The sequence below is a fragment of the Ranitomeya imitator genome, chromosome 3 (assembly GCF_032444005.1).
Source record: "Ranitomeya imitator isolate aRanImi1 chromosome 3, aRanImi1.pri, whole genome shotgun sequence".
NCBI classification, from domain to species: domain Eukaryota; kingdom Metazoa; phylum Chordata; class Amphibia; order Anura; family Dendrobatidae; genus Ranitomeya; species Ranitomeya imitator.
This window is the reverse complement of record NC_091284.1, coordinates 684,535,099-684,548,829: the sequence shown is the minus strand read 5'-3', so window position 1 is coordinate 684,548,829 and position 13,731 is coordinate 684,535,099. Positions and strand designations below refer to the sequence as shown.

Genomic DNA, 13,731 nt, shown 5'->3' with positions numbered 1-13,731 from the left:
TTTTCTCTCAATGCACACATGTATAATGATTTCAGTTCATTTTTATTCAAGTTAATCTCCACAAGTGAAAATAGGACTTGCGTAAAGACACACCTCATGACATCTGACATCTGTGATGATAACTGATAACGTGACTTTGAGAATTGATTATAGGAATAACAGTGAAGGCATGGGTTAACTGACGCTCGATGATAACTTGCTGATTAGTGGTCTGACTGCTCTCGGAATCAGTTGGGGACCTAATGATTCATGGGTAATAATTTACAAGATTGGGAATAACCTTTTAAATTGAAAGATTTGGGATGGGGCTACGCAGTGGCATTTTACTTGACAAATTCTCAGACAAACCTTGCATCAAAAAACATTTGTTCAAATTGACTGTATTTTGATGCCGTGTGTCTATTTTAAAGGTGCGATTTTAATGTACAGTTAAGTCCATTTATATTTGGACAGACAACATTTTTCTAATTTTGGTTATGGACATTACCACAATGAATTTTAAACAAAACAATTCAGATGCAGTTGAAGTTCAGACTTTCAGCTTTCATTTGAGGGTATCCACATTAAAATTGGATGAAGGGTTTAGGACAGTGGTCCCCAACTCCAGGCCTCGAGGGCCGCCAACAGTGCAGGTTTTCAGGATTTCCTTACTATTGCACAGGGGTTGGAATCATCACCTGTGCAGATGATCACATTACCACCGATGCAATACTAAGGAAATCCTGAAAACCTGCACTGTTGGCGGCCCTCGAGGCCTGGAGTTGGGGACCCCTGGTTTAGGAGTTTCAGCTCCTTAACATGTGCCACCCTGTTTTTAAAGGGATAAAAAGTAATTGGACAATTGACTCCAATGCTATTTCATGGACAGGTGTGGGCAATCCCTTCGTTATGTCATTCTCAATTAAGCAGATAAAAGGCCTGGAGTTGATTTGAGGTGTGGTGCTTGCATTTGGAAGGTTTTGCTGTGAATTAAACATGCGGTCAAAGGAGCTCTCCATGTAGGTGAAACAAGCCATCCTTAAGCTGTGAAAACAGAAAAAACCCATCCGAGAAATTGCTACAATATTAGGAGTGGCAAAAACTACAGTTTGGTACATCCTGAGAAAGAAAGAAAGCACTGGTGAACTCATCAATGCACAAAGACCTGGGCGCCCACGGAAGACAACAGTGGTGGATGATCGCAGAATAATCTCCATGGTGAAGAGAAACCCCTTCACAACAGCCAACCAAGTGAACAGCACTCTCCAGGAGTTAGGCTTATCAATATCCAAATCTACCATAAAGAGAAGACTGCATGAAAGTAAATATAGAGGGTTCACTGCACGGTGCAAGCCACTCATAAGCATCAAGAATAAAAAGGCTAGACTGGACTTTGCTAAAAAACATCTAAAAAAGCCAGCACAGTTCTGGAAGAACATTCTTTGGACAGATGAAACCAAGATCAACCTCTACCAGAATGATGGAAAGAGAAGTATGGCGAAGGCGTGGTACAGCTCATGATCCAAAGCATACCACATCATCTGTAAAACACGGCGGACGCAGTGTGATGGCTTGAGCATGCATGGCTGCCAGTGGCACTGGGTCACTAGAGTTTATTGATGATGTGACACAGGACAGAAGCAACTGAATGAATTCTGAGGTATTCAGAGCCATACTGTGTGCTCAGATCCAGCCAAATGCAGCCAAACTGTTTGGTCGTCGTTTCATACTACAGATGGGCAATGACCCAAAACATAAAGCCAAAGCAACCCAGGAGTTTATTAAAACAAAGACGTGGAATATTCTTGAATGGCCAAGTCAGTCACCTGATCTCAACCCAATTGAGCATGCATTTCACTTATTAAAGACTAAACTTCAGACAGAAAGGCCCACAAACAAACTGAAAACCACCGCAGTGAAGGCCTGGCAGAGCATCAAAAAGGAGGAAACACAGCGTCTGGTGATCTCCATGAGTTCAAGACTTCAAGCAGTCATTACCAACAAAGGGTTTTCAACCAAGTACTAAAAATTAACATGTTATTTAAAATTAAACCAATTACTTTTGGTCCCTTTAAATACAGGGTGGCACATGTTAAGGAGTTGAAACTCCTTAACCCTTCATCCAATTTTAATGTGGATGCCCTCAAATGAAAGCTGAAAGTCTGAACTTCATCTACATCTGAATTGTTTTGTTTAAAATTAATTGTGGTAATGTCTATAACCAAAATTAGAAAAATGTTGTCTGTCCAAATATATATGGACTTAACTGTAAATACAGAAGTTACGTGCGACTTGCGTTGATGCCTATGCCAAGTGATTTTCGGATGACCAGTGACTGAAAGTCAAACACAGTTGGGTAACACCATACAATTGTCAGAAAGAAAAAAAAAATCCCATCTATAATTGTCTAAGGGTCACTTCCGTCTGTCTGTCTTTCTGTCTGTCTTTCTGTCTGTTACAGATATTCATTGGTCGCGGCCTCTGTCTGTCATGAAAATCCAAGTCGCTGATTGGTCACGGCAAAACAGCCACGACCAATCATCGACCGGCACAGTCCGGCGGCAATATGGCCGCTCTTTCCTCCCCGAAGTCAGTGCCCGCTCCATACTCCCCTCCTGTCATCCAGTTAGCCCTCACACAGGGTTAATGCCAGCGTTACCGGAGCACGGTGTAACGCACTCTGGTTACGCAGCTATTCACCCTGTGTGACCAAGCTTTTACTATTGATGCTGCGTATGCATTATGTTGCTGAAATATGGTCAATCTGTTTTCTATGGGAGTGGAATCTTTTTCCCTGCGGCAATGCTTTGCCTGCTCCATGTCGTCCAAATACTTGTCGAAAACAAACTCCTCATCTGATGAGGATGAAGGAACAGCAGCACTGACAGGACCCGAGTCCTCTTGCTCTTGGCCGTCCTGTAGCCCACTCATCCTAACTGCTACCTCAATCAAAGCTTCTTTTCCTTTAGTAAACTGTTGATCATCGAGCAATATACGATGACTCGGGTCCACATAAACAGCTGTGAGAAGAATTTTATTTTTTTAATAGCAGTGTCCACAGTTGCCCCTTTTCCAGTACGTCTCTTCAAGATGGAATCAATTTTAGGCGTTCTGGCAGCAATAGCCAATTTTCTCACTTTGCTAATCAGAATTCCAGCGTGTCCCTATTGCAGACTATCTCTTATTGCCAGCTGCAGCGTGTACACAACACGGCGCATGCGATGAATAGGAAAGTGATGTGAAGTAGCTTCAACAAGATTATCTAACGTATATACTCGAGTATAAGCCGACCCGAGTATAAGCCGACCCCCCCTAATTTTGCCTCAAAAAACTGGGAAAACTTATTGACTCGAGTATAAGCCTAGGGTGGAAATGCAGCATTTACCGGTGAATTTCAAAAATAAAAATAGATCATTCTTGCCCCATAGCTGTGCCATATAGTGCTCTGTATGTTCATTATTGCCCCATAGCTGTGCCATATAGTGCTCTGCACCGTTCATATTTCCCCATAGCTCTGCCATATAGTGCTCTGCACCGTTCATATTTCCCCATAGCTCTGCCATATAGTGCTCTGCACCGTTCATATTTCCCCATAGCTGTGCCCCATATAGTGCTCTGCACCGTTCATATTTCCCCATAGCTCTGCCATATAGTGCTCTGCACCGTTCAGATTTCCCCATAGATGCTCCACATATATCTGTGCCTGTGCTGCTGCTGCTGCAATAAAAAAAAAAAAAAGCCATACTCACCTTTTTTGCTTGCAGCTCCCAGCGTCCGGTCCCGGCGTCTCTCCGCTCTGACTGATCAGGCAGAGGGCGCCGCGCACACTATATGCGTCATCGCGCCCTCTGACCTGCACAGTCAGAGCGGAGAGACGCCGGGAAGATGGAGCGGCGCCCGGCGGCTGGAACGGGGACAGGTAAATATGCGATACTTACCTGCTCCCGGCGTCCGGCTCCTTCCCCCGTACAGCTGGTCTTTGGTGCCGCAGCTTCTTCCTCTATCAGCGGTCATCGGCACCGCTGATTAGAGAAATGAATAGGCAGCTCCACCCCTATGGGAGGTGGAGCCGCTTATTCATTTCTCTAATGAGCGGTCCCACGTGACCGCTGAACAGGGGAAGAACTGCAGCACCGAAGACCGTGGGACAGGCAGGGAGCGCCAGGATCACTGGAAGCAGGTAAGTATGCCTCAGCGCCCTCTCCCCCTCACCCGCCGACCCTGCCACCCACCTTGACTCGAGTATAAGCCGAGAGGGGCACTTTCAGCCCAAAAATTTGGGCTGAAAATCTCGGCTTATACTCGAGTATATACGGTAATTGTAAATAATCATTTTGCTGTTCTTCTGTAGTAATATCTGTTTGTTCCTCCATTATGGGAACAGGACTGTGGCCTTCCATCTCCCAACATACTGAATGTGAAATGTTCTTCTAGCTGCTGTTCACCTTCATTATTCTCATTCATCAGTTCAATTGTACTTATCATGTTTGCAGCATTATCAGTTTCAATAGCAACAACCTGTTCTGTTTTTAGTTCATAATCTTGCAGAACTTTTTCCACTAAGGTTTGGAGAAACTGGCTGCTGTGATGAGCTTTAGTATCTTTTACTGCCAGCATCTTAGTAAAGATTATTATTATTATTAACAATTTTTTTGTTGTCACAAACCTCGAATGTTGATAGCAAAATAGAGTGACCTATGACGTGTGCAGGCATCCATTTTAAGACACACAAAGCGTCTCTTGAAAGTCTTTTTTAAGATCTTCCTGTTGGTTAAGTGCTTCTTCAATCATTAATTTTCTAAAAAGGAGACATGATGCACATATTCTGGAGCTGCCCAACGGTAAACCCTCTCTGGAAAAAACTTTCTAGAGAAGTCATCAGCAAACTTACCAATGCTCCCTTCACTTTACAACCTCAAAATGCTCTGCTGTCTATTGGACTTGATCAGCTCGATCATAACTTAAAATTAACTATAATTCATATATGTCTAGTGGTGAAAAACTATATTGCTTTTCATTGGAAGAGTCAACAGATACCATCATTAAAAGATATCATACTAAGAGTTTCTCAGCACAGATCCCATGAGTTTCATTTTTCAATAGCGAATAACCAGTGTCCAAAATTCATGAAAAAATGGTTCCGATGGGACGAAATATTCCCTACCCCGATTACTTGAAGTGTTAGTCAAGTTCAGGCTCCATTTATTAATCATAAAGTGATTACCTTGATTCCTGTTTTATGTGGTCCTAATTTACACTCTTGGTTTCATTCCAAGACGTTTATTAACATGCTTGTAAGAATCTGTATATAGTTCTTGTTATCATATTTGTCCTATACAATATTACTGTACGATCATCATTATACCCCATTGTTAGGGGTTTGTTTCTCCCTACCTCCATACTCCTCCCCCTCCTCTCCTCCCCCTCCTGATTTATCCCTCCCGGTTAAAGTTTAAAATTTAATAAAATATTTTGAAAGCAATCATTAATTTTCTAATACTTTCTCTTTCTAGATAAACACCAAGTTTGCAGGACATTTCTCCATTAAGAGCTGTAAAAGCTGGTCGTGCAAATAATAATGGTACACTGTCCTTCACACCAAGCTCGATGAGCTATCTTTTAAGCACATCTGTCATTGTTACAGTAACTTTGTCACTTACAAAATATCTTGTAACTGATGTTTTAGAGGCTTTCCTCCTCCTTTGCCTGGCGGGAAGTGCTGGTTTCTTGGTGCTACTGTGATCTTTTTCAATCACTGCTTTGTAAACTTCTGGGTGGCAGCGTTGTAAATGTTTTTTTAGATCGGAAGCTCTTGAAGGAGAATGTTTTATCACTGCCTGAGTATGCACTGATTTTGGCATCACATCATTTGTTTTCATCTCGGTCACTTATACGCTGACACACAAAATGTTTTGTATCTTGAGTCACTGTGAAATGCTCAAATACTGATGACTTCATAAGATGATCTTAGACATTTTGTAATTATGTAAATTTGCTCTCAAAACAATTTTGTCCTGTAAAAAAATAAGGTATATTGTAATTCTTGCAAGAATAGGGAATTATACACTGTATATTTTAGGGTAGAAATAAAACAATCTTCGCATAAATCAATAGGACAGATAAGTGTAAAATTTGTAAAATATATTGTTAGATAGCTTTGCTCAGAACTTTCAATGTCAGGCTTGTCTCAGGGTACAGCTCACTAAATGCTTCACATCATATTTCTTCACAGTCTATGAAGTGGGAGGAGGGAGGGAGCATGTTTGTGCTGAATCATATTCCAGAACACACAGAGACACATATATATATGTTCTCATCGATCCTGTTACTGTATTTCTGAATTTGAGATGTTTGAAAACCGTTTTTCCCCTTTTATTCTATGTATAGTGTATATGTCATCAGAGCAGCTAATTTCTCCAAACGAGCTAAGAGGAAAAACAAACTAAAACATCAAGCATACGGAGACAACATATACTGGACTATTGATTTATGCACAGTTTATTGAAAGTTTAGATATGCTTTATGCTTTAAGAAGTACTTGCCTTAAAGGGAACCTGTCACCCCCGTTTTTTCAGATTGAGATATAAATACTGTTAAATAGGGCCTGCGCTGTGCGTTACTATAGTGTATGTAGTGTACCCTGATTCCCCACCTATGCTGAGAAATACATTACCAAAGTCGCCGTTTTCGCCTGTCAATCAGGCTGGTCAGGTCAGGTGGGCGTGGTGACATCGCTCTTTTCTTCCCCAGCTTTCCGTTGGTGGCGTAGTGGTGTGCGCATGTCCAAGTTCCGAATTCCCTGCGCGCACGTGAAGAAACAGCGCGCGATCTGCGCTCTTATCCCTTTTATCGGTGGGGGCGGCCATCTTCCTGGGGCCGCGCGTGCGCAGATGGAGTGCTCTGCTGCACGGGGCTTCAGGAAAATGGCCGCGGGATGACGCGCGTGCGCAGAAGAGATCGCGGCGGCCATTTTCCCAAAGCCGAGATGCAAACTCGGCTTTGGGAAAATGGCCGCCGCGATCTCTTCTGCGCACGCGCGTCATCCCGCGGCCATTTTCCTGAAGCCCCGTGCAGCAGAGCACTCCATCTGCGCACGCGCGGCCCCCGGAAGATGGCCGCCCCCACCGATGAAAGGGATAACAGCGCAGATCGCGCGCTGTTTCTTCACGTGCGCGCAGGGAAATCGGAACTTGGACATGCGCACACCACTACGCCACCAACGGAAAGCTGGGGAAGAAAAGAGCGATGTCACCACGCCCACCTGACCTGACCAGCCTGATTGACAGGCGAAAACGGCGACTTTGGTAATGTATTTCTCAGCATAGGTGGGGAATCAGGGTACACTACATACACTATAGTAACGCACAGCGCAGGCCCTATTTAACAGTGTTTATATCTCAATCTGAAAAAACGGGGTGACAGGTTCCCTTTAATCCTGCTTTCCTGTTCACTCCAGAATTTCTGAGATGAGGCATTCCTTCCCTGTGTGTTTATTTTTTTTCCCTTATCTGTAGAGGAGGAGCCTCACTACTTAAACTGCAGCACAGATTCATCTCGGCTAAAAGTCTAGACCTTAGATCAAGAATAGGACAGGCATTTATAGGACCTTTCATAACTTTCCATATTCTTACGAAAAAAAAAAATATTCCCCACAAACTGCATTATACTACTCCACCAAAATGGACTCCGACTCCACAGCCCTGATCAAAAGCCCCCTACCTCTCCATCTTCAGCCCCCAGACCGCAACTATTACATGTAATAGTGCTTATAATCTCCTAACAAAACAGTATAATAATCAGCCCCTCAATGCCCTGTCCCCCCATCCACCTCAGCCCTCACATTCACCCCTCAGTGCCCTGTTCCCCCTCCCCCACAATACCCCCATCCTTACATTCACCCCCCAGTGACCATGACATGCCTTCGTTTAATCATTCTAATAAATTTCATCCCTACTTACCAACGAAGTTTGCTGGCAGTGAGGCAGGATCAGGAAGTGTCTGAGAAAAATGCAAGGTGTGCACTAGGACCCAGCGTGTTCGAGACAATTCGAGCGTGCACAAAACTGCAACCTGACAGAAGCTCCTCAGGTCAGTAAGCCTGCACCATACAGGGCAGGAGGGAGACTTAGCAACTGGCCACTGTGCTAGCAAAATACAGAATCTCCGTCAGGCAGGGGAGCAGGCATTTTGTTGCCCTCCTCCTGAGCGATGTTCTGTCTCATCTAAGAAGTGGAAGTGACTCCCGGTGGGCCCCTTCATGTGAACGGGCACAGGGCGACGGCCCCTTCTTCCCCCCACTAGCTACGCTACTGTGTTTGTGTGTAATACTTGTGGCACACACATCAGTGCCTGAAAAGCAGCGGTACAGTTTGTGCTGTTCCCCAGCTCCGGGTACTGAAGACTGCTCTCATCATTCTCCCTTTCTCTGCCAGCGATCATCGCGAGCAAGGGAGGATGATGAGTTATATTCAAGTGAGAGCAGGCGGCGGCTGATGGGACGATTACTCCCATCAGCCTACACTTGTAGGCAGATGTTTTATTATTTATAGCGCAGGCGCCGGCTGGTGAATACCCCCATCAGCTGCTCCTGCTCTCGCTGTCATTAGCCGCAGCAGGTGTAGGCTGATGAGAGTAATAGTCCCATCAGCCGCCACCTGCTCTCATTGTTCTCACTTGAATATAACTCATCATTCTCCCCTGCTTGCGTTGATCACAGGCAGAGCAGGGGAGATTGATTAGAGGCATCTTCAGCACCCAGTGCTGGGGAATAGCGCTAACTGTACCGCTGCTTCTCAGGCGCTGATGCATATCACACTAATGACACACAGATGTCATCAGTGTGCACGTGTGCCTGATGTTTGGCGGCCCGTGCTGCTAGTAAAAAACAGGCATGTCAGCGTGTTTTGTCCCTGGGCACACGGTCCTTAGAAACACACTGACATGCACAAACCCTTTCATTTGAATAGATGTACTGGTGTAAGTGTCTTCGTTACGTGTGAAAACTGTCACCACATGTAGTGGGCACACTGACCTCTGAAGGAGGCGTTAGATTGGGAAAATTTTGGATAACTAGCAGAGCAAAGAAAAAGTTTCCAGTTAGATGTGGCAACCAATTAAACTTCAGCTCTTATTTTGTAAATGACCTCTCAAAAATGAGACCTGGAATATGTCTGGTGGGTTGTAATGGGCAACTGCACAACTCTAGCCAGTTTAAAAAAAAAAAAAAAATTCCCACTTGTTTATATACATTGCACGATTGATCTCTTCCTATGAGATGTTTTACTTGAAATTGTACCTAGTGTGGTGCTTTACATGTATCTTTATGGCAAAATATAAACACCTTTTGTATTGCATGGAATTAGCCAGTGGTAAACACTTTTTTTTAAAAAGCAATTTGGGACAGTTTTTTTTCACATTAGTGCGTATACGGTAGGATTTGGCTATCATATATATTTGCCATCCTCCTGGTGAAGTCTTATTAATTTAGGGTACTAAAAGGCCTGAATCATAACTGAAGATGCACAATAAAGGCAATCTAACAACATTTTTTTTTCTTAAAGGGAACCTGTCACCCCGTTTTTTCAGATTGAGATAAAAATACTGTTAAATAGGGCCTGCGCTGTGCGTTACAATAGTGTATGTAGTGTACCCTGATTCCCCACCTATGCTGCGAAATACATTACCAAAGTCGCCGTTTTCACCTGTCAATCAGGCTGGTCGGGTGGGTGTGGTCACAGCGCTGTTTCTTCCTCAGCTTTACGTTGGTGGCGTAGTGGTGTGCGCATGTCGAAGTGATGAATCCACTTCGCGCACGTGAAGAAGCAGCTGCAGATGCAAACTCGGCTTTGGGAAAATGGCCGCCGCGATCTCTTCTGCGCACGCGCGGCATCCCGCGGCCATTTTCCTGAAGCCCCGTGCAGCAGAGCACTCCATCTGCGCACGCGCGGCCCCAGGAAGATGGCCGCCCCCACCGATGACAGGGGGTAATAGCGCAGATCGCGCGCTGCTTCTTCACGTGCGCGCAGTGGATTCGTCACTTCGACATGCGCACACCATTACGCCACCAACGTAAAGCTGAGGAAGCAACAGCGCTGTGACCACGCCCACCCGACCTGACCAGCCTGATTGACAGGCGAAAACGGCGACTTTGGTAATGTATTTCGCAGCATAGGTGGGGAATCGGGGTACACTACATACACTATTGTAACGCACAGCGCAGGCCCTATTTAACAGTATTTTTATCTCAATCTGAAAAAACGGGGGTGACAGGTTCCCTTTAAGTAACAATGGAATGTGTGTGTTAGACTAGGATCAAATCATGTTTTAGTCCACAGAAGGTGTAGTTTTATGTACTATAGGTGTGCTTAGAAGCAGGTCACTCTTATCTACACTATGGAGAGAGCTTGAAAAAGATTGGAATTATCAGTAATTTACTTTGCCAAGGAAACCTATAGCCATGACATGTGTTGAGTATTATGTAAACCTATTCTGTGGCATACTGTGACCACAATGGCAAAAACCTGATGGGCAATATATGTAATATATCTACTGTGCTGCCCACTATAAGAACAATATGAGTATAGACTAAGGCCCCCTTCACATCTGTGTTTCCGGTACGTGTGGCGTCCGTTTATACTTACATACGCATACCCAATATTATTATCTATGGGGCTGCGCACATGTCTGTGTTTGCACACTGACCGTAAATAAATGGAAAAATGACGTGGGTGCCCACTGTTTTTGGTAACCAGAAAAGGTAAAGCTGACCGCTGTGAGCTGAAATCAGGCTGGAAAGGTCCCTGGTTATTGAGCCCCTCCCAGCCTAAAAATACCAGCCTGCAGCAGCCCCAGAAGTGTCACATCATATTAGATGACTCTTCACTCTTCCCATTTGTACTGGTGCAGTGACAATCAAGGTAATGGGGCTTGGGGTTGATGTATATATCAGACACCCTCATTACTAACCCAGTAATAAAGAAAAATATACATACAAAAAAGTACTTTATTAAAAAAACACTCCCCGACTCTTTCCCTAGTTCACCAATTTATTAAAAGCAAAAAGTCCCACGCAGGTCTGACCTAGTCTACAAATGGAATCCTGAAAAAACATTAAAAGAGAAAGGCAAAACCCTGTCCCTCCTTAACCAATTTATTAAAAAGCAAAGTTCTCACTCGGGTCCGACATAGTTCTGCGCATTCCAATTTTTTGCCCGACTCAGTCATCCAAAGCCTGTGGAGCCTCGTTCTGAAGCTCCGTAGACTTTAGCAGTAGCCAATCCTGGCTCATGTGGCGCTCTGCGAGATCTGGCGACTCTGAACAGTGACATCAGTAAGATTACTGCTAGCACTTCACAGTCGCCGGATCTCGCAGAGTGCAGCGCGAGCCAGCAGTTGATGCTACTAAAGTCTGTGGAGGGTTTTGACGACAGAGTCTGCTTGCGTGTGAAATTTGTCCCTCATTTACCAGTTTATTAGAAAGCAAAGTTCCCACTCCTGTCTGACATAAACTAGCGCTTCCCACGGCATAACCCGACAGAGTCATGAAAAGGTTCCATAGGTTTTAATACAGCGCATCTCATGGTGTTGCCTGACTCGGTCATCTAAAGACTATGGAGCCTTGTTTTGAGTCAGGTAACGTCATAGAAAGCGCTGTACTACACCGGACCTGCATGAGTACTTTGCTCACGTTTTATGTTTTTTTTTTAATTTCACGTTTCCATTTGTGGACTACGTCAGACCTATTTTTTTTTTTTAAATAAAGTAGTGAACCAGGGAAAGAGTCGGGATGTGTCTTTGTTTTTTTTTTTTTTTTTTAATAATTTTTGTATGTTTTATTTTTCTCTGTTTATTGCAGCGTTCATAATGAGGGTGTTTGATAGATACGGTACTTCTCCATTACAAATACCAGGTCTTGATATCAGCTGTTTTTTTGACAATTCACAGCTTAGATCCACCCTAGTCCCCATTACCCTGATTTCCAAGGCAAAAAGCCATAATTGGAGCAACTAATGTGATGTTTCACTTCTGCGGTGGGCTGGTATTTTTAGGCTGGGAATACCTTTCCAGTGTGAGAATATCATCTGTATGCTTTACCCTTGCTGGTCTCCAAAAATGAGGGAGACCTCATGGAATTCTTTTCATTTATTAGGTCAGTGCATGTACAGTAAGCTACACACGCAATGCACTAATTATATGTCTCGCGGATATCTAGCTATGGGGTACACATGAATTACCTAAAGAAAACCACTTAGTAAAAACGGACCATTTCACTCATACGCTATTTTAAGCGGATGTGTCAATGAGGCCTAACATGGCTCATAGGCCAGTGGTGGCTGTGTTTGGTCCAAGACACCCATGGTGGGCCGGACCCAGATTGTGAATATGGGATGAATGATACCCGCTTTACTTTCACAGATCACTCTCACAGTTAGAAATTATTTTGGTGTGAATTTGTAAAATAAATGCACTTCTGGCTAAATAAAAAAAGAATTGAAAATGCAAAGTTTATTCATAGCATCAACTCCGTTGAGACTTTAAAACCCGCAGATATCCCAGTTGTAAATTGGTGACCTGAATTTTTGTCAGCAAGGCCCTGGCTGACATGATGTGCTGCTTCTAGTTGGCTGAATGACAATGTAGGTTAGCTCAGTGAGGACCTCTGGTAAATGGAGTGCTTGCATAACCTGGGTTATGAGATGTGCCCTCCCTCTCCTCTCCCTGCCTTCTCCCAGCCCTTTGTCAGCTCCTGAGTATTTCTTTTGCAGCTGCTGCTGTGAATACTTGGATAACAGAACTTTTCAGGTTAAGAGCAACTTCAACATTTTCCAAAATCAGCAGGTCTGGGCAGGTATGGATACATGTGGTACGGAGAGGTGATGACATACGTACATTTTGTGGTTGTGTGAACCTTCTGTATAACCTGTGCACAATATGACACAATTTTTGGACCATTTTGTGATTGCAAACTGTATTATAGGAAGGGCTCTTCCTGTGGCTAAAGAGTGTTCTTGTAACATACTGGTGGGTTGGGAAAGCACTGTAGCAGTGAATCTAAGAGAATCAAATAATTGGTTTTTTTTAATTGTTTTATTTTATGCAATGTTTCTACTAAGATTACTTTTTTCCCTGTAACTCTAGAGTCTTTAAAAGTTGTGCTGCATAATATTGTGAACGTCAATTCCCATTATGACCTGTTTGTAATTCTTTGTAGGCTTAATTGATGGGTTGATTGTTTAGTCATGTACATTGTACAGTTAGTGAAAGTGACATGTAACTAGGGTTTTATCTGCTCTGTTGTGCTGTGCCATGGGCTGTATACCTAATGTAAAGTCCTATTGTATGAAAGAGTATTTTTCAAACTTTGTGTACAAAAGTACAGTTAGGTCCATATATATTTGGACAGAGACAACATTTTTCTAATTTTGGTTATAGACATTACCACAATGAATTTTAAACAAAACAATTCAGATGCAGTTGAAGTTCAGACTTTCAGCTTTCATTTGTGGGTATCCACATTAAAATTGGATGAAGGGTTTAGGAGTTGCAGCTCCTTAACATGTGCCACCTTGTTTTTAAAGGGACCAAAAGTAATTGGACAGATTCAATAATTTTAAATAAAACGTTCATTTTTAGTACTTGGTTGAAAACCCTTTGTGGGCAATGACTGCCTGAAGTCTTGAACTCATGGACATCACCAAAAGCTGTGTTTCCTCCTTTTTGATGCTCTGCCAGGCCTTCACTGCCGTGGTTTTC

At 43.5% G+C, this 13,731-nt stretch overlaps 1 protein-coding gene and 1 long non-coding RNA gene across 3 annotated transcripts in view; one reads left to right on the top strand and one right to left on the bottom strand.

Annotated features, from left to right (window-relative positions):
* TIMELESS (timeless circadian regulator) overlaps positions 1-13,731 on the top strand; it is a 222,249-nt gene that overhangs the window by 22,212 nt on the left and 186,306 nt on the right. The window contains exon 1 of one of the 2 annotated variants that reach the window (XM_069758446.1): positions 12,751-12,826. The exons of the other annotated variant lie outside the window; for it this stretch is intronic. The gene's annotated coding sequence lies outside the window, so the exon portion shown is untranslated. Of the gene's footprint in view, positions 1-12,750; positions 12,827-13,731 lie in introns of those variants that run through there. 2 annotated transcript variants of the gene reach the window in all.
* The window catches only part of LOC138670798 (uncharacterized), a 228,516-nt gene that overhangs the window by 106,420 nt on the left and 108,365 nt on the right, over positions 1-13,731 (bottom strand). The window lies entirely within an intron of this gene.